The 23,632-nt window shown below is 40.0% G+C and overlaps 1 protein-coding gene across 9 annotated transcripts in view; it reads left to right on the plus strand.

Annotated features, from left to right (window-relative positions):
* ST6GAL1 (ST6 beta-galactoside alpha-2,6-sialyltransferase 1) overlaps positions 1–23,632 on the plus strand; it is a 146,605-nt gene that overhangs the window by 65,749 nt on the left and 57,224 nt on the right. Inside the window, exon 1 of one of the 9 annotated variants that reach the window (XM_061166790.1) lies at positions 946–1,083. The exons of the other annotated variants lie outside the window; for them this stretch is intronic. The gene's annotated coding sequence lies outside the window, so the exon portion shown is untranslated. Of the gene's footprint in view, positions 1–945; positions 1,084–23,632 lie in introns of those variants that run through there. 9 annotated transcript variants of the gene reach the window in all.

A 23,632-nucleotide genomic window follows, 5' to 3' on the forward strand; every position in this document is an offset into this window, starting at 1 on the left:
GTTGCCAGTTCCTTCTCCAATGCGTGAAAGTGAAAAGTGAAAGTGAAGTTGATCAGTCGTGTCCGACTCTTAGCGACCCCATGGACTGCAGCCTACCAGGCTCCTCCGTCCATGGGATTTTCCAGGCAAGAGTACTGGAGTGGGTTGCCATTGCCTTCTCCTCAAGATAATTATTTCTTCAGGTCCCCAGAAGAAGAAATCATAATCTCCTCTTGGATTGGAGGATAGCCCATTCCATGCTGGATTCACTGAGTGAACTTGTTTATATGAGTGTTCCAGGGTTGTATAAACAGACTATGTATTCTGTATTTTATGAGTGATTTAAGGTAGGGCTTTTTTGGCTGTTTCTTTACTGCACATGAACATCCTTTTGAAATAAGGATTTATTTTAATTGACTTCTACTTCTGATTTATTAACTTAAGTTTATTTTTTCATTTTATCTATAAATATTTCAATATGTACTTTTAAAAGATAAAGCTACTTAATAGGCTGTTATCACATTTAAATAATGAACAAATTCCTTTGTATCATCAGATATGGAGTCAATATGCAAATTTCTCCAACTGTTGTATGTATGTGGATGTGTGTGTACTCAGATGTATGTATTAGTATGTTTGTATGTGTGTATATGTACATATATGTAATTTTAAAAACTATTTATTCAAATCAGGATCCAAATAAATTTACGACATTGCAGTAGGTTAATATGACTTTTAAAATTCCTAACATGCTTTTAATCAAAAGTTTCCCAGGAGAGAGGGATTTTCGAGCCCCAGCACTGATTTTGCAACTAACTGTTGGGTGAGGTGTGGCTCCATATCTGTGGACAAGGGCCCACAGACGACATCTCTGCTTAGCTGCCTATTTACTTGTACTGCTCAGCGGTCCCTTTCAGAAACACCCACTTCCTGATCTTTTATTCATACTTAAAAGATCTTCCTGATCTTTTATTCATACTTAAAAGACAATCTTCTTCTCTAAACATTTTAATACCGATCCAAAGGACAATTTAGCTGCCAAAATTGCAGCTTCCAGATCTTCACCCAAGAAGCTTTGTATATTTGCTTTTCCTGGCCATGCAGGTAAAACACTGAGTTTTTGATGAAATGAAATTTTGCAATTTAACTAGAAATAATCTGGATCTCACCTTGGAATTGGGAAGAGGCATGTTATGACGTAGAGAGGTCAGCTTGACCTCCCAAACGATGGTGTATCTTTGTGCTTTTGACACTTGTTGACCTCTGAAGGAAGTATTTTCTGGGTTAAAAATAAGAACAAGATGTTTTGAAATAGGGCTCCTGTTAAAATAGCTGGGGTTTATGCATTTGCCACAGGTGAAACTTAAGCTCCTAAGATCATGGCACACCTTCCTGAGTGGCCTGTGGGGTGAGCTGGGTGAGCCTGAAGGAGCTGAGTAAGGAGGGCAATCGTGTTTCCACCTGTAGGCAGGACCTGTCAGCCTCATGTGGTTAGGGGGCCCATTGTACACTCTATGTTGACCTTTGCTTTGGATTAAATGCTGTAGCTTTCCATGCTTATTCATATCTTTATGCCCTTCTGTTTTGCTAAATGCCTTTAAGAGTCCTTCCTAATGGCCATTTTATACAACTTTCCCACCCCCACTCTTCTCTGTTTCTCTCAAGTAAAGTGCACCCCACTCTTGGTACCTAGTGCCCTTACACTTATTCGATTCCTCCATTTCACGCACGTCCCATGTTGTGTTGCCAGTTTCTTTCTCTGCCAGGCCATCTGCACCGTTGCGCTCTGAGTGCCCTAAGCTTATTGCCCAGTACACAGGATGTGCTCAGCTTTTGTGGGGTTTTGAGGTGGGAGGGGGTTTGTCTGCCTGTAGCACTCTGCTTGGGTTGTGTTGGGGGCATGTGAGAAGGAGGAGTTGTGTTCTTGGGGAAATTGGTTTGCAGAGATATGAGACAAAAAATGTTTAATAATTGTACAGAATGGAAGGCAGAGAATATCAGAGTGGCCAGACAGGACTGCCCAACTTCCTTCCTGTGTGAATTATCCTACTTATTCCTGGCCTCTGCAGTCCTTTACAGTTTATCCAGCACCTTCACGTGCGTTTTCTCATGCCATGAACAGGAGATTGTTGCCCTTTGTTTTATGATTCCAAAACTGTGACTCAGAGGAGTGAGATGATGTGCTGAGGGCCACCCAGTTAGTAAAGGTAGAACCAGAACTGGAGCCCAGTCTTCTGATTCTAAATCAGGTTTCCTTTCTACTCCTGGTCTCTGGTAAATTGGAGCCTAGAAAGGAGAGGGGACTCACCTGGTACTGTAGTTGTGATGCAAGACTTTAGACAGTGAGATGCCAAGCGCTCTATGCGGTCAATGAATGGGGAGGGAAACATAGGGAAAGAACATTGAGCAGTTACCGTGTTCAGTGAAAATCAAGTCACAGATGTGGGCCACATAGGTAATTTTAACTTTTATAATAATCACACCAAAAAATACACAGGTGAAATTAATTTTAATAGTGTATTATATGTAACCCAGTATATGCCCCAAATATGTACTTTATCATGTAATCTATATACAAATTACTAATCCAACATCTTGCATTCTTTTTTTCCCCATGTGAGGTCTTCAGATTCTGCTATGTATTTTACATTTATCACTCATCTCCACTGGGATTAACCATACTTCCAGGGCTCAGTAGACACATGTGGCTTAGGACTGCTATATTGGGCAGGTCAGTATTTTTTACATATTTCAAGCATTTCAGGAATCACATGAAGAATTTATTGTAGTCCTGCATAAGAACTGAGGAAATGAAACCAGGAGAGACTAGGGAGCTTTCCTGGGGTAACAAAGCTGGAGAGTGATAAAGCTGACCCAGGTCTGTCCCTTGGTTTCCAGCTCTGGCTGGTGGCCTATCAATCCTCAGGCAAGGAGGAAAGGAGGGATTCTTGACCCCTGGTCTGGAAGGATGGTGGAATTGAATAGGTGGAAGTGAGCAGTGTTTTCCGTGTTGTAATGTTATCCCCAAATGTTTGAGCTGCTGCTGGTGTGGATGGTGATGAGTGTGGGGGGAAGGGGCCCCAGGTGCAGAGGCAGAAGTAGCCCATTTCCAAACCATTGTTAAATAAGCTTCTGTGGAGGTGGCTGAGAGAGCCCAGGGAAGTGAAGGGAACCATTGTCTTCAAGTATATTTGCTGGAGTTAAGGGAGTCCTTTCAGTAGGTGGAGTGTCTCTCTCTCAGGACAAGGGGGTCATTAAGGACACTTACCTTTCAAAGTTATATGAAGAGTCTGTTATAACACACAGAGAGAGCTCAGCTAGCCAGGGCTGGGTCATCAGGTGCTAAGTGAATGTATTTGCCCTGCTCTGTGCTAAGGTAGGTGTTTCTGTGAAGTCCCAGTTTTATCTTTTTTCAGGAAGACTGTGATATCCCAATGTGGGAGAAACTGAATTGGGAGGGTCACGAGCTTCTCCTGTGGGCAACCAAGTTGGTGCTAAGCTTTTCTTGTTTTATTCACAAAGATTGCAACCGCAGTGAAGATACACTTTGAAAACCCTGGCATCCTGACATATTACTATTCATTTTGCACTATTCCCTTGCAATCATTGTCCTTTTGTGGAAAAATAAGTTTTTAATATAATTTTAATGTTGACAAGGTTTATTTCTCCTGTTCTCATAAACATTTTCCCTATCTTTATAATGCATGTAGTATGTTAATGGCTTCAAAGAATATCACTCAATTCTACATCACAGTTTGCTTGTTCCTTTGGTTAGATATTTGGGTTGTTTAAAAATTTCTTGACATTATATTTGATGCTACTGCCTGCAGCCTCATGCTTATTTTCTTTTATATCTTTTATAATTAATTATAAAATTATAAATTTATAGTTGTCATTATATCTTATTTATAAACATAATTATAAATTTAAAACTATTTGTAAGAAATTACTCGGCCTTTGAATTCCAAGCTAGAAGGGTTAGAAACATTTTAAAATGTATTGGTTGTTCTGGCACAACACTTCTGTTTTCTTGAAGTGTGGCTTCTGTCCCCACCTCCATTGTATTGAAATGTAATTGACATATAGCACTGGGTAAGTTTTCCATCATAAGCTTTGTTTTCTCAACAGTGGGTGACATGTGAGCTCACCAGTTTCGCCACAAAATGACCAAGACTGGATACAAAAATTTGCCCAAAGTTTTGCTAAATTTCAGAAAGGTCAAAATGTGTCAAGTGTTTGTCTGTCCTTCCCCACATGCCTCTTAGAATACCACTGATGTAAGTGACCAGAGGAACAGGTGACCACTATGTTCCTAGGGTGCTTCCCTGGGGAAACTTTTTAAAATTTGTTTGCAGACTGATGGTGAGGGCTAAACCCAAATACCCACGGCACTTCCCCAGAGCTCAGCCTCAGCCTTTCACAGCAGCACAGATGCATGGAGTACAGAGTCTGCAGGAAAGGGATGACCTTCATGTTTCCTTCCACATCCTCATTGCACTTGGATCTGTCACAGGCTTTGGAGCAGGAAGATGTGTACAGCTGGGCGTGTTATTTAATCCCTCTTTCATGTAAAGGGGACGACAGCAGTAGTTCCCTATAAGTTTTCTGGGAGGATCAAGTACCAAGAACATAATTAGTACTCAATAAAATGTTGTAAATGTGGGTTTGAATCTTACTTTCAATATATTCTAGATGCCTTCTTCAGGCAAATTACTTAACCTTTCTGGCCTTGTGCATTCTCATCTGTAAAATGGGATTATAGCATCAGCCTCACAAAGACATGAAGGGATTTTAATGAGATAACATATAGAGAACATTTTGCTGAGTCCTGCACATAAATGCTCTCCATAAGTGTAATGAAAAGAAAAACTGCTTTTTAGTTTTATTTTCTGCCCTTATATTGATCTAAGCAGCAGTTCTATTGTAATTAGCTCAGATTTTGACATATTTGTCCTCACTGTGTGTTTTTACTGTCCACATTGTTTGGAATCATCCTGAAGCAAATGGGAGGCAAATCGACATTGTCATGTCCCTGAAGCTTTTAACAGGTTTTAATGAAATCTTGTTTTTAAGGTTAGAGCATAATTTTACAGAGAAAGGATGATACTTCATATACTTATTAATTTTGTGGCTTTACCCTATGGTTGGCATCAAAGGAAACTGTCAGGTTTATGGAAAGGTATCCAGTGTTTCTTTATGCTCAGCAACACAAATCAAGTCTGTCTAAATGATAAGGTAAAAACCCAGTCTTAGGGAATGCAAAAAATGACCAATGAAGTGCTTGAACATAGCTCATCTCACACCCCCTCCTCTCATCTGTTCTGACTCCTCCTCCTCTTCATGTTTCAGTTCAGTTCAGTCAGTTCAGTTGCTCAATCATGTCTGACTCTTTGTGACCCCATGGACTGCAGCACGCCAGGTTTCTCTGTCCATCACCAGCTCCCAGAGCTTGCTGAAACTCATGTTCATCATCTCATTCTCTGTCGCCTCCTTGTCCTCCTCCTTTCAATCTTTCCCAGCATCAGAGTCAGCTCTTCACATTAGGTGGCCCAAGTATTGGAGCTTCAACGTCGTCCTTTCAGTGAATAGTCAGGACTGATTTCCTTTATGATCGACTGGTTTAATCTCCTTGCAGTCCATCTGCAGTGATTTTGGAGTCCAAGAAAATAAAATTTCTCACTGTTTCCATTATTTTCCTACCTATTTGCCACGAAGTGATGAAACCAGATGCCATGACCTTAGTTTTTTGAATGTCGAGTTTTAAGCCAGCTTTTTCATTCTCCTCTTTCACTTTCATCAGGAAACTCATTAGTTCATGTTTGAGTTACTCAAGTGTGTTGATCCCTAAGCTCCTCAAACCATACACACTGGGTGACTGACTTCTCCACATGGCACACGCTCTGTGGCTGATATTCCTTCTTACCTGTTTCTCTCCCTCTGGAGGCAGAGTCCTCCACAGTCACCCTCATGTTCTCATTGCCTAGCTCTGGTCCTGAGCAACATAGCACTCCATCAGTATATATTGGCTGAATGGAGAAACTTGCAAAAATCTGCATGTGAAGTTAGAAGGTGTGAGTAGAGTAAAGACAGGTGCATCTGCAAAGTGAAGCAAGTGGGCTGAGAAAAAGAAAGACAATAATATTTATGTTTGGAAAATGCAAAGACTTTCCTTTGCCTCTACTTTCTTGGGCCCTGTGAGGCATCGGTGTTCCCTCATCCCAGCTGCTTCTTGCCCCTAAGCCATGTTTCTCTATTAACATCTTGCCATCTCCCATCTGTTCCATTCACCCTTGCCGAGGGTTTGGGGTGAGGATAGTCCTGTGGTGTGTTCATGTCCAGTTTGTAGCCTTCTGATTTTGGGAGTAAAACCTGGACTCTGGGCATATCAGCAGGAAGGAGGAGTGTTTTCTTTTTCAATCCTCATGCCCTATAGGTTTGAGAAGGGCCAGGGTCTCTCTGGCCTTCCTTGGATGGTAGTCACTGGTGGCATGGGGTGCTAGGCAGGTGGAGGAATAATCTTGGTATGAAATGAGTCTTTGCCATTCAAATGTTGGCTTCAGGGCCTTCTGCATTATCACTGCTCATCTGGGAAGTTGAATCTAACTCAGTAATAGTATTCTTGACTGAGCACCTACAGTATGTTGGACAGTATACTGAGAGCTTCACAAATGCTGGCTCAGGTACTTACATCTGTAGTACGATTGTGAGACATCTTCTGAGAAACCTGGCCAGACCCTGAAGCCAGGAGCATAATAACAACTTGGTGATAGAAGGAGAATGTGTCAGGGAGCCAAGAAATCTGAGTTCCACTTTGGCTCTGTCATAAAGTGATCATGTAGTGCTCTCTGTGGCAGTGGACCTCAGGTTTTCCATCTATGAAAATGGGATGAGGAGAGTTTGATCAGATGCTTTTAAATTTCCTTCTGTTTCTTGCCATCATTGTGTTGAATACTGTCCAGCCTGCTCTCTTCTTTGCCTGAGTGACTTTTTGGATTGCAGGTCGGAACTATGTATTCTGAGCAGACTGAGTGAATCTATCTCCTGGTGATACTCTGACCTCCTGGTGATACTCTGACCTCCCAGTGACAAAAATCTTGTTTTCTTAGATGCTTCCTAACCCTGGGCCTACCATGTTGGTGAGATAAGAGGCAACATTGTGTAAGGTCCTGAAACATCTTGACTGTATGTGTTTATTCTGGGACACTTGCTGCCAAGCCTGAACGTAGTGTTTCTCACACTAAAAACTGAAATGAGTTGTTAGGACTGCTTTTAAATAACTTGGCCTTTAAATGTGTTGAAGTTCCTGTTATTTTCTCTTTTATTATTAGTGCCTTTTGTGTCTGGTCTAAGAATCTTCTCCTACCCCAAGATCATGAAGATACTTGAATATGTTTTCTCCTAGAAAGTCTGTAGCTTGATTTTTCACATATAGGTCTAGGATCTGCTTCACATTAATTATTTAGATAGAGTGTGAAAAACAATTCAAGATTCATTTTTTTCCCTATATAGATGTCCAGATACTCCAGAGCAATTTATTAAGAAGACCTTTTGTTCTCCACTGAATTTCACTGATACCACTGTAAAAAAAAATATTACTGTTAAAAAAAATTAAGTTACTGTTACTTTTGGATTCTGTTCTTTTTCATTGATCTATTTGTCCCTGCTTAATCACTGTCTTGATTACTGTGGTTTTATAACAAGTCTGGTAATTTACCTTTTTAAAAAACTTTTTATTTTGTGTTGGGGTGACGCCTATTAACAATGTTGTGATAGTTTCAGATGAACAGTGAAGGGACTCAGCCACATATAGTAATTTATGTTTTTTTTTTTAATTCTGTTTTTTAAGTCCTCTGTATTTTTTTAAAATAAATTTTTAGTTATCTTGTTAATTTCTACAAATTGCCTGTTGGAATTTTGATTGAGAATGGACTGGAGTTATAGATCAATGTAACAGTCAAGATTCTTCAGAGAAACAGAACTAATAGAACATGTGCATGTTTATCTTATCAATACTCTTACAGAATTACCTGGAGTAATGTTTGACCAAATATCCGGGCACCTGTGGTTCCAACTGACACATTAAATTTATCATCATAGTCTGTTTGGGGGAAAATGAACATTTTAACAAAACTAAACCTTTCAATTCATAAACATGATATATGTTCCCATTTCTTTAAGTCTTCCTTAACTTCTCTCAGTAAGAACAATTTTATAGTTTTTCAATAAGAAGTCTTGGCTATCTTTAATTTGCTTCTTGGCATTTGATGTTTTGTTATTATAAATTGTATCTAAGGTGTATTTTCCAATTATTTGTGTGTTCATACTTTTAAAGAATGCAGAGTGTTTTGCAAGAAATGTAATTCCCAATTTGTCAGAGAGCAGTGATGTTTAGGAACTACTGTTCTGGAGGTAACCATAAATCATCACTAAAACATCCTTTTCATCTGTGTGCTACTTTACCATTGCTAAAGCATTTCCTTTCTTTGGACCTGACAAGGGCTCTCAGAGACAGGGGAGCTATTATTATTCCTAATATCATATAAGAAAATTTGGCCTCAGAGATATTATGTGAAAGTCCTGTGACTGGCAAGTGACCATGGCAGTCCCAGGTGGTCAGAACTCAGGGCTTTCCTAAGACAGACGGTCTGCTTCTGATACCACAGTCTGTGTTTATCAAGGTGGACTTTTATTGAGAACGCACAGCAAAGACATCTGGCTTTATGGTGAATGTTCAGCCTCTGGCCTCTGTGGTCAGCATAGAAGGCAGGGAAGAACGCAGCAGAGGGAGAAAGGCGGACCGAGGTAACTACAAGTCGCCGGAGCGCAGAGGAAGGACCGGCTCACCGTCAGCCCATTAAGCGTACTGTCTGTTGGGAAAGATCCCCGCGCCCCACCGAAGCTCGAATGTGAGCACTGTACGCAGTGCATACCTTGCATAATCATGTGCCGCATCCCAGAGGGAAAACAGCAAGCACAGAATCCTTAATTACTCAAGAATCATTTAAAGTTGAGGAACTTAATTTACTGAGTGTTTTGTTTCTTTTTCTTTTGAGAACTTCAGTAGAAGTTGATTCAAATCTAAAAGACTTGATTTAAAGGAAGAGACTCTCTTCCTGTAAGTTTCCTTCTCCAGCCTTTTCAGTTTCCATCCTTTCTCTCTTCTCCTTTTCCCTCTATTACTGAGCACTGCGTGCCAGGTCCTGCAAATGTAGAGATAAATGAGGGGACTTTTCCCCTGGGAAACTTAAAGTCTTACAAACTTTTTGGACTGTCACCAACAATAAGGAATGTAGTTTACGGTATTATAGTTGCGTTTTAAAAAAGTTTTTATTTTTTAGAAATACATACTGAAATATTTACAAATGAATGTCATGCTATTTGCTATTTGTTTAAAAATTACCTAGGGGGGTACAGGAGTAGGTAGAAATATAAACAAATTAAGATTGGACATTGTTAATGATTACTGAATCTGAGTCATGGGTCCATGAGAGTTCATTATTTGTCATCCATCTATAGCCACCTTGCTAATGATCTATTTCAGATAAAAGTTTCATGAAGCACGGTTATTACATGCAGTGAATTTTGATACTTTCAAATCTAGTTTGCTCTGTTTTATAAGCCGGTAGTGATGTTTTAAATTGTTTTTGACTCATTAATGTAAAATAATACGTATTTTTAAAAACACTGGTATAGTGTGGGAGAGAAGGACCTGTAAAATAAGTGATTAACACCCACCCCAAAGTGCTACTCAGGTGTGAGCTGAGGGACACAAAGGAGAGAGAGGGACTGAGCAAACAGAGTCCCGGAGAGTCTGGAAGAGCCTCACAGATGTCCTTGAGCAGTTTGGGTGGAAGAAGAAACATTTACGTGTTGGCAAGATGGTAAGGAGGGATATTTGAGCTCAAGGATGAAGGCTCTGGTGCAACTGGGAATCAGTGAGGTGGACTAGGTGAGCCTTCGTTAGGTCAGTGCAGCTAGAATCTCAGAGATGAGATTACAGATAGCAGCAAAAACCACAAAAGGTCTGCAAGACAGCTCAAGAAATTGGGAATTTTTTCTCTGTGTTTCAGGAATGCATTTTGATGGTAAACCTAGAAATGACCCTATAACATTTGCTTTTTCTCAAGATTGCTATCAGCTACAAGGAGGTAGATGAGCTTATTCTATGCAGCAATGGTTTATAACAGAAAACACAGACCCAGAGGAGACCTGATCTTGGAACTCAGATCCCCCAACCCATCTCATCTCCCACCCTGCCACATGCTTCTCTGAAGACCCACATAGATACACATATTGAGCTCCTACAATTTTTACTAAAGCAAAAATTACAGTCATTTCAGGACATAGTAAGAGCAGAGAATAGAGTAAGCCCTGTCCTTTCTTCTTCCTGCTGCAGGGTTCTCTCATCTGCAGAGTGAAGTTATGGTAACTATGAGAAATTGATAATAATCACTTACACTTACAACATGGTATTTCTTTAGGTGCTTTACAACTATTATCTCACTTAATGTTCACAACAATTCTATGTGGTAATTATTTTTTCCATTTCACAGATGAGAAAACTGATGGATATACATAAAAGTAAGTGATGTGCCTAAGGTCCCATATCTAGCAGTTAGCAGAGCTTGAATTTAGGTGAAGTCCAGTCTCTTAACCACCATGATGCTTCTTAGTTAGGTTTGATTTCATTGAATCCAGATGTTTGAACAAAGATAGTCAATGAAAAGACTTGGCTCTCAGCTTGATTCTCAATATTGCTGAATCTGAATCTTCCCTAATTCAGAGGAAGGAGAATGTTTTTCCAGCTAAGAGAGGAAGGATGACTTCTTGCAAGGAAGTGGTATTTTAACAGAGCTTTGAGAGATGGGTAAAATTTTGAGAAGTAAAAATTGCTGAGAACAAGGGGCAGAGTACCAGCCAAAATGAAATAATCCAGCTACAGCTTCTCCTCACCAGTATTTATAACAAAAAATTGGATAGAATGCAAAAACCAACTACATGAAAACTTGGAAAAGGCAGATAGGATACTGTAGTCAAAACTTTGAATAATGACCCTTGCCATGTGGAATTGTGCAGTTGTTTGGGAGGCTAGAACTCTGAGATAACCCCATCTTTCCAGCCAGAGGAACCAGGAAAATGAGCCAGTGAAAGCCAGAGACTCCAAGGAAATTCCTGAGAAGAAAGAGTTGAAAGGGGGACTATGTGTATACCACTATGTGTATGGTTTGGCACAAGTCCTGGGCATTGTACAAGGTGTGCTACAAGATGTGGGATGGATCCTATGACACATAGCAAAAGTTTTGAGAACTTAATCTGTGGTATTAACCACTATCTGAGTCCCAGATAAACCCTTGAGTTGCCTATGTGACTGGCACACCCAGTTGGCACAGAAGAGTCTTTGAAAATTGAATTGACGTCAGAGATACTAGTCATAAAAGATGAGGGAGAATTTTCTATTTGAACCAAAGTGGGCTAAATGCCTGCTAAAGCAAATAAACAGAAGTATCAACATTTTTTTCAGAAGAATTTAACAGAGTTTAGAGTCCCATGACCCAACATTCAAAAGTCCAGGATGCAATCCAAATTTACTCACTATGAAAAGGACCAGGAAAAGCTGAACTCAAAGGGAAAGATTTTCAACAGGTGCTAACCCTATGATATCTTAGCTGGGAGAATTCTCAAAGATATAAAGTAGCTGTTAAAACCATACTCCACTCTTAAAAGACATTAAAAGAGAGAGGTTTTCAGCAGAAAAATGCAAACTATACAGAATAACCAGATGGAAATTTTAGAACTGTTGAAGAGACAACATCTGAGGGAATGAATCCACTAGATGGGCTCAGTGGCAAAATAGAGATGACAGAGAAAGGAGTCAATGCACTTGAATATAGAGCAATAGAAATTATATAACACTTTAAATATATTTGTAAATTTTTTTTATTGGAAAAAAATGGATAGAGTCTTATGATACTGTGTGTGTATGTATGTGCTCGGTTGCTCAGTCATGTCCAACTCTTTGTAGTCCCATGGACTGTAGCTCATCAGATTCCTCTGTCCATTGGATTCTCCAGGCAAGAATACTGGAGTGGGTTGCCATTTCCTCCTCCCGCAGATATTCCTGACCCAGAGATTGAACCTGTGTCTCCTGCATAGGCAAGTGGATTCATTACCACTGAGCCACCAGGGAATTATCTAGCCACAAATGTCAGTGGTGCCAAGTTTGAGAAACCATGCTCCAGACTAATCTAAGTTTTCTCCCTAATGATATTTCCAGCATTTTCTTTGTGTTCTAATTCTGAACATATACTTATCTTGCATCCGGTTTTGTATTGTTCTCTTTTTTGTTTCCATCATTGAGTGAATGTGAATTTTGATACCAGCTTTTTCGTTTATCCAGTTGTGTAATTTTGGTCAGGTCACTAAACTATGCTATGCTTCAACATCCGTATCTGTAACATGAGATCAAAGTCAATACGCATAGATAACGCACTGATTGACATTTTCTGTGTTTGTCATGGGCCAAGGACCATGCTAAGTGCCTTAGGTTTGTTATGTTTCACTTCTGCAAAACAGCTCTGTATGGTTAGTGTAGGGGCTTCCCTGGTGGCTCAGCAGTAAAGACTCTGCCTGCAATGCAGAAGACGCAGGTTTGATTCCTGGGTGGGGAAGATCCCCTGGAGAAGGAAATGGCAACACACCACCAGTATTCTTGCCTGGGAAATCCTCTGGACAGAGGAGCCTGGCGGGCTACAGTTTATGGGGTCGCAAAGAGTTGGGTGTAACTGAGCACGCAGCACACATGGAATCACAGTGAATCCCAGAGTAAACCCAAATGACAGCCACTCAGTCACATCACAATCAAACTGCTGAAAAACAAAATAAAAAGAAAATATTGAGAGCAGCCAGAGATGATACATTATATGAAAGGGAAACCTATTCAAGTACTGCAGACTTCTCATCTAAATCCATGTAGATCAAAGACAGTGGAACAACACCTTTGAAACAGTAGAAAAACAAAACTGTCAACCCAGAATTTTTTGTGTAGAAAAAAATCCTTCATGATTGAAGACAAAATATTCTCAGATGTAGGAGATCTAGGAAACCCATTTTAAATCATATTGGAGGGAAACTTTGAATGTGAGCAATAAAAGAAGAGCAGGAGAAATAATAACTATCCAACACAGTAGATTCCCCAGTAGTGAAGATACACTCAAAAATACAAAAGTGAGCAAAAATAATCTACTCCCATGACACAAGGGTAATTATAGATTACTGGCAATATTTTGAATTTATTTCTTGCAAGTCATTTTCCTTTGTGAATAATTTTTCCCTTTTCTTCCTCCCCCTCTTTTTCTCTCTTTCAACTTTTTTTTATAGTTTTATAATATTCTTTATCAGTTTGCATTAAATTATGAATCCATTGCTATTTTGTTGAGAGACCTAATCTAAATTTTTTTGTTTGATAATGCTGATTTGGTTATATTTATAAAAAGAGTGCTTTTTAGAGATCCATAGTGACATGATGGATGCAATGATACAATGTCTGAGATTTACTTAAAATAGTCAAGATGGAGGATTGTGTTCTTATGTCAAAGAAATGAAAGTTGCCTTAAATCAGTAATTGTTGATGCTGGGTAGGGAGTACATGGTGACTCATTCTATTACTTTCTCAGCCGTGTCTGACTCTTCTGTGATCCCATGGATTGTAGACTGCCAGCCTCCTCTGCCCATAGGGTTTTCCAGGCAAGAATACTGGAGTGGGTAGCCATTCCCTCCTCCAGGGGATCTTCCCAACCCAGGGGTTGAACCCTCCAGGTCTTTTGCATTGTAGGTAGATTCTTTACTATCTGAGCCACCAAGGAAGCCCATACTACTTTCTATAGTTTTCTAAATGTGTTTTTTAAATTAGAAAGCTTTAAGAAGTCTTCATAAGTGTGATTTTAATTGTTTAATCACACCCTGTCCTGCAGACATTCCATAAAATTCAATTCTCCTATTATTGTTGTGAATTGAGGCTGTTTCAGGTTATGTGTGGGCTGAGATTGAATCAGACAGCTTTTCTGATTATTTCCTTTTGGGAGATGTAATTACTGAGTTAAAAGAGAATGGTCATTTTTTTTTTTTTAATTTTTTTTTTTTGAGAATGGTCATTTTTAATGCTTTGATACATTTTGCCAAATTGCCCTTCAGAAGAGATGTTCCATGTTATTTTTGTTTAAGAGACACATGAGAGTGCTCTTTTCAGCTCTGTATTATATATATTTTTAACCGCTAGTAATTGTTTTCTTTTTGTTTTTTTACAATGACTGGACTTTATTTGGACCTTAATTCAAACAAACTCTTTAAAAAAAATCAGCTCTATAAACAAACACACGTATTTGAACTTCTGGCTAGATATCTGATGGTGTTAAAATTTTATCATTTATGTTTGTGTTTATTTATATTTACTGGGTTTGGGGGTTATTTTTTGTGTTTCTGTGGTTACTTTTTTTTAAAATTAATTTTTATTGAAGGATAATTGTTTTAAAACTGCTATTAATTTGATAGGGGGAAGGTGGCATCTTGTTATTTTAATGTATATTTCTTTGAATTTTCAATAACACTGAACCTTCAACCTGCCACTGGATTGGTCCCCATCCTTGTAGGGAGAAGGCACGGGAGACAAGTAGAAGGAAAAAGATTTACAGCCCCACCTCATTTCTCCCTTTGAGGATGAGAAGCAAATGCAGATCCAGAGCCCTGGGTTCAAATCCTCTCTGCAACTTCTAGCTACTGACTTTGTACGGCCTTCAGCTCTCGGAACCTCAGATTTTTCCACTGAAGAAATAGAGCATCCTTACAGGCCTCTGCAAGGATGAGGTGATAGAGATTTATAGAGAAATATCCTGGTGTGCAGAGGTCAGTCTAAAGATGGTAGCTTTTTGTCTTTATGGGGCTGAAGTTCAGGATATAAAAGCGCTACCTGGTGCGCGGCAGGAACCCAGAGCCAGCTCTCTTGCCTGGGACGGCCCTGTGGGGACTGCGGCTCGTGTTTGGTGTTTGGGTCAACGCCTCTTTACCTTTCATTCTTTACAACCTCCCCACATGGCAGTCTTCCAGTCACCGCTAGGTGATGGAGGCAGCTATCCCGAGCCAGGAAATTAATCCTGGGGAGTGAATGCCAACACCTAATGTATTTATCTGATTCTGTGGGAATGCAGCTTTCAAACCTCAGCTCTGGATCAAGGTGCACTTCAGGTGGGTTTCCTTGGCAGTGTCTTTCCTTCTTCTTTGGAGCAGAATTCAGAGTAGGAATCTGCTCTTTCCGGGGCAGCCCAGCCAAGCTGGGGTCTCAGACTAAATTCATTGTCCCTCCCTGACCGCTCCCCTTCCTACTGCTCCCTCTCTGCCCAGGCCCAGAATTTCTAAATTGGACATATTCTTGCTCCACACCTAGAAGTTAAGAGCGGCCGAGACAGAGTTGGGGCCTGGGACTCTGAATAACCTGTCTGCTCACAGCTCAAGAGACAACCTGACGTATTTTTCTTGTTTTTTTTTTTTTCATATTTTTCTATTTACTGCTTTGGATTGGTGGTGGGGGGTGGGGGTTACTCTTTAGGTCTTTAGAACACCAAATGAGAAATGTGTGTGCATGCATGCTAAGTTGCTTCAGTTGTGTCTGACTCTGTGTGACCTAATGGACTATAGCCTGCTGGGCTTCTCTGTTCATGGATTCTCCAGGCAAGAATACTGGAGTGAATTGCCATGCTCTCCTCCAGGGGAATCTTTCCAACCTAGGGATGGAACCTGTGTCTCTTATGTCTCCTGCATTAGCAGGTGGATTCTTTACCACTGGTGCCACCTGGGAAGCCCCCAAATGAGAAATACTTCTCCTGAAATCAAGGCTGGGTGCCCAGACCCTGGTGCTATCAGCCTAGCCCAGTTTTGCTCTGGAATCACCTCACTGATTTCCCGTTTTCTTCCCCGGACACAGTCTACTTGCAAAAGACCAAAGGGTGGAGCTGGGAGATAGAGCAAGTTTGGCTTATTTTCTAAGTTGAAGGAAAATTCAGAGGCAAAGTCAGCAGGCTTTCTTGTGAGAATCTGGGTCTATCGACTTCTGTCTTGGGCGGCAAGCCAGCCAACTCCTGTGGGGCTGTGTGGGCAGAGCTTCTCTAGTTGTTTGTCTGAGAAGACTCTCAGGTATGTCCATGCTCTGAGAGAACTGAATGATTTTGTGTTTGCCTTGTGATGATCATTGAAAAATGATTCTTATACCAGTTACTCACCCCAATTCATAGCTAAATGATCCTTTAGTAAAATAAACTATTGGTGTCTTCAGTAAACCTTTGTCAAATAGCAAGCATTTCTTTTTCCTCTTTCAAATGCAAGGGTGCATGATGAAGCACAAACTTTATTTCCTATTGCTTTATGGAGGTGGTGAACTCATGCCATTGTCTTGGAGCTTTAAGGTTCCTTCTCCTCTATTATTTCTCTAGTGTTTCCACCACAACCCTGTGAAGTAAGAATTATTACGCCCCTTTGATCGTAAGGAAACAGAGACTCAGAGATGATGAGTGGTTTCCAAGGATACACAGCGATTTGACCTGAAGACTGGGGGTCCTCACATGTATACCATGGTATCAGGCTTTTCCATGAGTTCGGCCCTCCTAGTAACAGCCCCTTGTCTCTAACTCCTTTGAGAGTTCCAGATTCTGGTTCTCATTGGATCAGTGTTTGAAATGGTTAACATTGAAAGTGGCCAATATTGATTTTGTTGAGATAGACATCTAGGTCCCATATTTAACCAGGCAAATATTGAGTCATGTACTTCTGGAACATTCATCTCTTCTCAGAAATGAAGACTTCCTCCCTCTTCAGTAGATAAGCCTTCTGCTCCTGGCAGGCTCAAGTTCACAAGGCACCATTTATTAAGCACCTGCCATGTTCCAAGGCATGGTAGGATCCTTTCTTCTAACCTTACAGTAATCCTGTGAGGTAGGTGGTTTTGTACACATTTTACAGATAAGGAAGCTGACACCCAGAGTGTTCATGTAATTTGCCTAGAGTCATACTGATGGCTGATGAAGCTGGGATCTGGATTCCTCTGATTCCAAGGCTGTGTTTGCAGGAAATTTAGCTCCACTCTTCCAAATGGGGCCTTGTGTGTAGGCCTTCACCATCTTAATCCTGATCCTCATCTCATGAGTGTGTGGAGGTGGGTAGAGAGTGGGGCTGCACCTAGGTTGACTAGACCTCTGGACCCTGAATCAAACCTGAGTTTGGGATTCCGGCTCTGTCTGTTAATAGCAGAATGACTGTGGAGAAATCCACAGCCTCTCTGAGCCTGTTTCCTCAGTTGTAAAATAAATTAGACAATTATAGCATTGTTTTGAATGTTAATCAAGTACTTGGCACAGTGCCTGGCATGTAATAGTTGCCCAAGAAGCAGTGACTACTATTTGTTTGTTGGTCACATACTCTCAGGGAGTGGAGATGAGGGTTTTGGGGATGGGCAGGTCTGCCGCCCCCCCACCTACCCCCCCACATGGCTGAACGGGCACAGCACCATGCCGGCTTGGTAGCTCCCATCCCTGTTCTGAAGCTCTTGATCTGCTGTCCACTGCACCCCTGGTGAAAGCCAGACTCTCCTACCTGATGCCGTGCCTCACAGTGAGGCCTGAGGCTCCCTTTCAGCTTCACCTCCTGACACTCAGCTTTGTCCCCCTGCTTGGGCTTGTTGCAAGAAGGGGGACCCCTTCCAGGGCCCGAAACTGGGCTCTTGTCTAACACTTGGAAATGAATTGTCCGGGGAGACACATGTGCTGACAAAGCAAGAGATTTTATTGGGAAGGGAACCCAGGAGAACTGCTCTGCCACGTGGCTCACAGTCTGGGGTTTTATGGTGATGGGATTAGTTTCCGGGTAGTCTTTGGCCAATCATTCTAATTCAGAGTCTTTTGTGGTGGTGAATGCATCGCTCGGCCAAGATGGATGCTAGCGAGAGGGATTCTGGGAAGTGGACGGACACGTGGTGTCTCCTTTCGAACTTTCCGGAACTCTTCCTGTTGGTGGTGGCTGATTAGTTCTGTATTCCTTATCAGGATCTCCTGTCATAAACCAACTCATGCAAATGGTTACTATGATGCCTGGCCAGGGTGGGCGGTTTCAATCAGCATGCTTCCCCTAACAACTCCCCCCTCAGAGACTTCATACTCAAGATACTTCTTGGGAATTGGGGCGGAGGTCTCTCTCTTCTGTAACTTCTTCCTGCTGTGCATGGACGTAGGCCTGCCTGGCAGAGCAGATGTCTCTCTCTACCTGATATAAGTCAAGGTATTTTTTTTTTTTTTGCCTGAAACCAGCATTCACCCTTGTAATAACAGCAATTTAGTTTGAAACTGTTGGCTCCTCTCAGAGATGAAATAGAAAGGGGCCAAACAGGAAACCTAACAGGATGGTCATCACTGGTCCCCAGAAACAGGAGGCAACATTTGGGGTGAGGGCTGCAGGATTTGTGACCATTTTTTTGATTGGTTGGTGGTGAAGCAACAGAGCTGTGTTCCAGGAATCTTGTGTTTAGTCTGAAGTTACCATCCTCCACCTGGGTGGGGTCTCCAGTTCTGTGGAAGAACTCAAAGACATTGTTATGCATATTTCTTTGAGTAGGAACCAGGACCCTGTCTCAAGGCTGTACCACCATTTGATTGTTTCTCCTCTATTTCTGTATCCCTTCCCTTCTTTGATTAGCAACTATTTGAACCCACCCTTTGGAACTCAGGGAAGATCAAGGAGGCTGAATGAAGCCTATATCCTACAGATAAGAAATGGAGAACACACAGCAGACCTGTACTCCAGAGCCCCACAGAGTCCTGCTCAGTTTTAATTTAGGGAACAGGGCAACTATGACTCTGATAACTTCTTGTCAAAATGGGGCATAGGACTGCCTCAGCTTGGAGAAGAGACACTGAATTGGAAGTATTCCTGAGTTCCAAGACCTAGATCTGAGCCTTGTATGATTTATAATCTCAATCCCTTGGTCTACAGTTTTGTTGTAACAGACCCAATTAGTAGCTGGAGGAGGGATAACTGGAATTTTAATATACAAAATAAATCTCATTTCTTTTTAGAAGGATAGGCCTAAAATCCAGTCTGGACCTGGCACTTTGGGGAGACTTGTAGCCAGGTAGCCAGTTGCCTAGTTTTATAAAAAGTAAGGTGGCAGTTACTAGCATCCAGCAGACATTGTTTTGAGAATGGTGGCAGCTAAGTCTGACACGACTCAGAAAACTCAAGTGTTTAGCAATACAACGTCTAATCTGAAATTACACCCATAGTAACACTTGGTTATTTCCCAGGATGTCTGAACCATAGCTACTCTATTTTGACTTTTAATTGTAAAATTTTCCTTAATAGTCAAAGCAGATGTTACCATTAATGACATCAGTGTTTCTCTAGGTATGAGAAGATGCAAGAATTAGGACTCTTAAAATCTTCTCCTGAAAAGATCTAACTATCTGAAGGCCTGTTCTGCCAGTTTTTCTCAGAGCACAGAGTGCCTCATTTCTGATTTTCACCCTGAACTCATTTCAGGGTCATTGAAAGTCAGCAGTTGCAGTGGCCATGATTTAATCTCTGTAGATGTAGATGGCAAGTGTCAGTCTTCAGTTGGCAGAGCCCCTTTTTGCTCATAAACTTGACCGTGATTTTGAAGGGGGCATTTCATGACCATTTTATCCCATGGTGCTGAGAATGTCCATTCTCAGGTTTGGCAAAGATTTTGTTGACAGGCCACTCAATGTGCTGTTACTGGACTAGGCCATAAAACAGTATCCAAAATTCTCTGTACCACCTGTATTACTAGCCTCTTGGTCCAGGAAAACATTCCCTCTTGTTGCCTCTTCCCATATCTAGAGTTACACTGTTACCATCATCAATCTCATGTGGAACTACATATTATCCTATCAGAGGCCTCAGTCATACATTTGGCAGTGTAAGAAACAGCACTTTTATAAAACAGGTGAAATACAAATAACATAGCTAGCAGTATTAGCAAAGTCACAAGTAAGACTTAAGAGCTTCCATTAGATGTAGCCCAGTATATCTCAGGTCATCTGACTTAGTCTACTCTGTAGAATCTTTATCTTCCGGGGAAATTATATATTGGCACCACTGTCTATTAGGCACATAGCCCAGTTTTCTAGTGTTACTAGACTGATTATCCTTAGTATGATTTAGTTGTTTCCAACACAGAGGAGACTTTAAACCTAAATTACCATAGCCTGGTGTTATCTATATAAGTCTATCCCATAATTGTGGGAGATTTTTTTCCTCCTTTGCTGAAACTTTTCTTGTTGCTCTGATTGAGCTTGAGTAATAGAAAAAAGCTCAAATTTATGGCCAGAGTTAGAGTAGGCATTATTAATTGGCCCAGTGAGGGGATCCCATCTAGTAATATCACAGTGACGTGAATATGACTATAATTTTATTATTTTAAGTAAATTTTCTCAGGGCCAACCAGTTAGAGCTTTGTAGTAGAGAAATTTACTACGGTAACCCAGAACTAGACACAGGTAATTGGCCACAAACCCAACAATTGGATTGATTTCTAAAACTAACATAGGATCAGGCCTATGGTAGGAAAGCATTTGATTTATATTCAAAGGTCTAAGAAGTCAAAACATTATAAATGACCATGCAAATCAGGTCCAGCATCTTGGGCAAGCTGTCTATCTCTGATGCCATCATCTTCTCATCCTGGTGTAGTGTAGTTTCTCCTCTGAGCATCATTTTAAGGTGAGATCAGGTCAGCTGTCTTCTCTATAGACCAATCCAGTGTAGGGGCCTCTGGAAGTAGGAATTAATCTAAAAGTTAATTTCCCTTCAGTTTCGTGCGTGAGCTAGTTAAGAGTACCTGATAAAAAAGTCCTTCCATCCAGGTTGGAGATAGTCCCTTAAATTATGTCTTTTTCCAGTTCTGGTTGCAGCTCACAAGGCATCTGATCTTCATCCAAAGATAGATTACTGAGATAAGCTTCAGAAACAAACTTAGGGTGTTCTTTAAGAATTCAATTAAATTTTACATTAATATCATATAACAGAGAAGAACTATCCAAGAAATGAGTCTTACTACATGCAGACCTCCATTAACAAACTGGGATTTAACATTTATTGAAACATCTTTTTCTCCCTAAAATTACCCTCATTTTTATCAAATATAACCAAATTAAGGCTAGCTTGTTTGCAAAATAGGTCTGTTCTCACTAAATTTGTTCTGATGATTTAGATAAGCATAATTGATCATAGAATTTTTATTTTGCTGAAACATTTATAGAATCTCAGACTGAACTTTTAAAATAAAACAGGGCTGAGAAACTCACACCAAAGGCTTATCACAGATGTTGCCTAACAAATCTAGGTGAATTCTTCCCTTTTTAAGGTCTCAAAAATTCTTTGAGATTTTTGTACCTGTTAGTAAGATAACCTTCCTAGCTCATTTGATAAATTTACTGGAAACCTAAGAGTTTCAAATTTCTGGAGGAGTCAGATGGAGAGAAAATATAATTGTTTTGTTTATAACATGTAATTTTACCAAATTATTTTCATAATTAGTTTGACAGGAAGGTTTTCCCTACTCCCAGAAAACACAAGATTCAAACCTGTAATTTTTCAGATAGAAACCATAAAAGTTATAAGCATATTCGCTGGTTCATTCAGTCCTTTGTTAACTTTTGTGAAGTCATCAGGTTTTTCATTAGAATACCAGGACATATCAAGATGTTAAGAACTCCATATAATTTCTAGGATATCTGTATTAGTAATTTTACCATATATTATAACATGAGCGGATTTCTTACTCATTTGATAATCTTTTTCATGTAATTTAACCAACCAAATAAACACGGTTTAATATCTCTCTTTGGGATGTTTCAGGGGCCCTCTGAAGCACCCCAAAGTTAGCTAGAGGTCAAAGGAACTTCAAAAGAATTCAATTTAGGAAGTTTTCTCAAAAAGATCAATTAAAAGCATTTAGAACATTTGGTCAGATTTAGTCAATGTTGATGGGTGTATCATTTAGCTTGTTGATATGTCACAATGGGCGTAAATACCAAGTATCAAGGTCTAGTGAAAGTCAGTTCCGCCATCTTGGATCTAGTTGGCTCTAACCAGTTTTCTTATGGCGGTGTCATTCCTAACAAAATCCATTTATCTAATTAATTATAATCCAATTTTAGAAAATCCTGATCATGCATAACTCTTTTTAGTATTTTTTCATACCTTTTTTTTTTTTTTTTACTGAAAGCACACTTCCTGCTTTCCTTTAGCAACCAAGAACTAACTTTTATATTAGCATTTTATAGATTGGTGAGCATAAATACCAGTGATAATTTCTAAAATCCTTGCTTTCTCAAAACATTTTAGGATCGCACCAAACATTCATTTATAGTCCCAAATCTCTTTAGTTTTTCTGCAAAAGGAAATCAGTGTTTAGTAGTAAATGTTTCAAAATCTTATTTTATTTGGAAATGACCTAATTATTCAATAGACTTCCAACACTTAGTTTAGCACAACCCTTAGAAATTCAAGTTATGCCAATCTGGAGAGACTATTTTAGATATTCCTAAAGAATAATTATTCTTAATAGAGTTTATATACAAACTCATATCTCATTTACAATTTTTTAGAAGTTTCTTCACTTGAGGTAATTTCCTTGTTGACACACTTGTAACAGATATAATATTTAACTTATATTAAACCTAGGTACAATGAAAATATTCTACTTAATGTTAATTACTCTAAGACATGTCTATATTAGATAGGTCAACAAACAAATGTTAATATCAGGTATTTAATACTGAATATTTCCCAGTTCACATGAACCTGGAATTTATTGTTTAATTTAGAATTATTTGATTTGTAAGTGCTTACCTTTCTTTAAGCCAATTAAATAGAGCTCATTTACAAATTAACCTCAAAAATATTACCCAGAGACAGACATACCAAGACATATTTAGACAGACACAGTGCGAGATCTAGCTTCATTTTCTAAGTTTAGTCATGAATTAGATATTACAATATAAAATTTACTAGTTTATAAAAAAAGTTGAAATAAATATAAGCTTTAAAAGCTTTTTCCCTTTTCCCCCTCAGTCTCAGGAGTTAGAAATGGTCTAGATAAGTGTTCCTGAGAGCCCTGGTCTCAAGGCACAGGGAAGAAAGTTATAACAAAATGGCAGCAGGTCTAAACCAAATGGTGGCCAGACAAAGCAAAATGGCCATCAAAAATCACAACACAGAACACAGAGTTAAAACACACATATATAAACCTGGCAGTCCTCATCAGACACTCCCTTAAATACAAGAATACAGTCTCTCAGAAAACCTTCTATAGAGACACAGAACTTCAGATGTCTTCAAAGATTTCAAAGGGAGGAAAGAAAGCCAGGTTGAAAGAAGAAGGGAGAGGAGGCGGGAAAGGGGGCAAAAGGGGTGGTCTTTTAGACGTCTCCTGCCACCTTCAGATACCCAGGCATTACGGGACTTTACCCTGGGCCTCCAGAGAAGGGAGGACTGGAACTCGGCCCTACCAGAAATCAGAACCAGAATTCGAGTTCTATGCCAAGAGGAGGTGATCAGTCTCCAATCCTCAGCTCAAGCTGAGGCCCTTCGACCA

Source organism: Dama dama, chromosome 19 (genome assembly GCF_033118175.1).
Source record: "Dama dama isolate Ldn47 chromosome 19, ASM3311817v1, whole genome shotgun sequence".
Taxonomy (NCBI): Eukaryota; Metazoa; Chordata; class Mammalia; order Artiodactyla; family Cervidae; genus Dama; species Dama dama.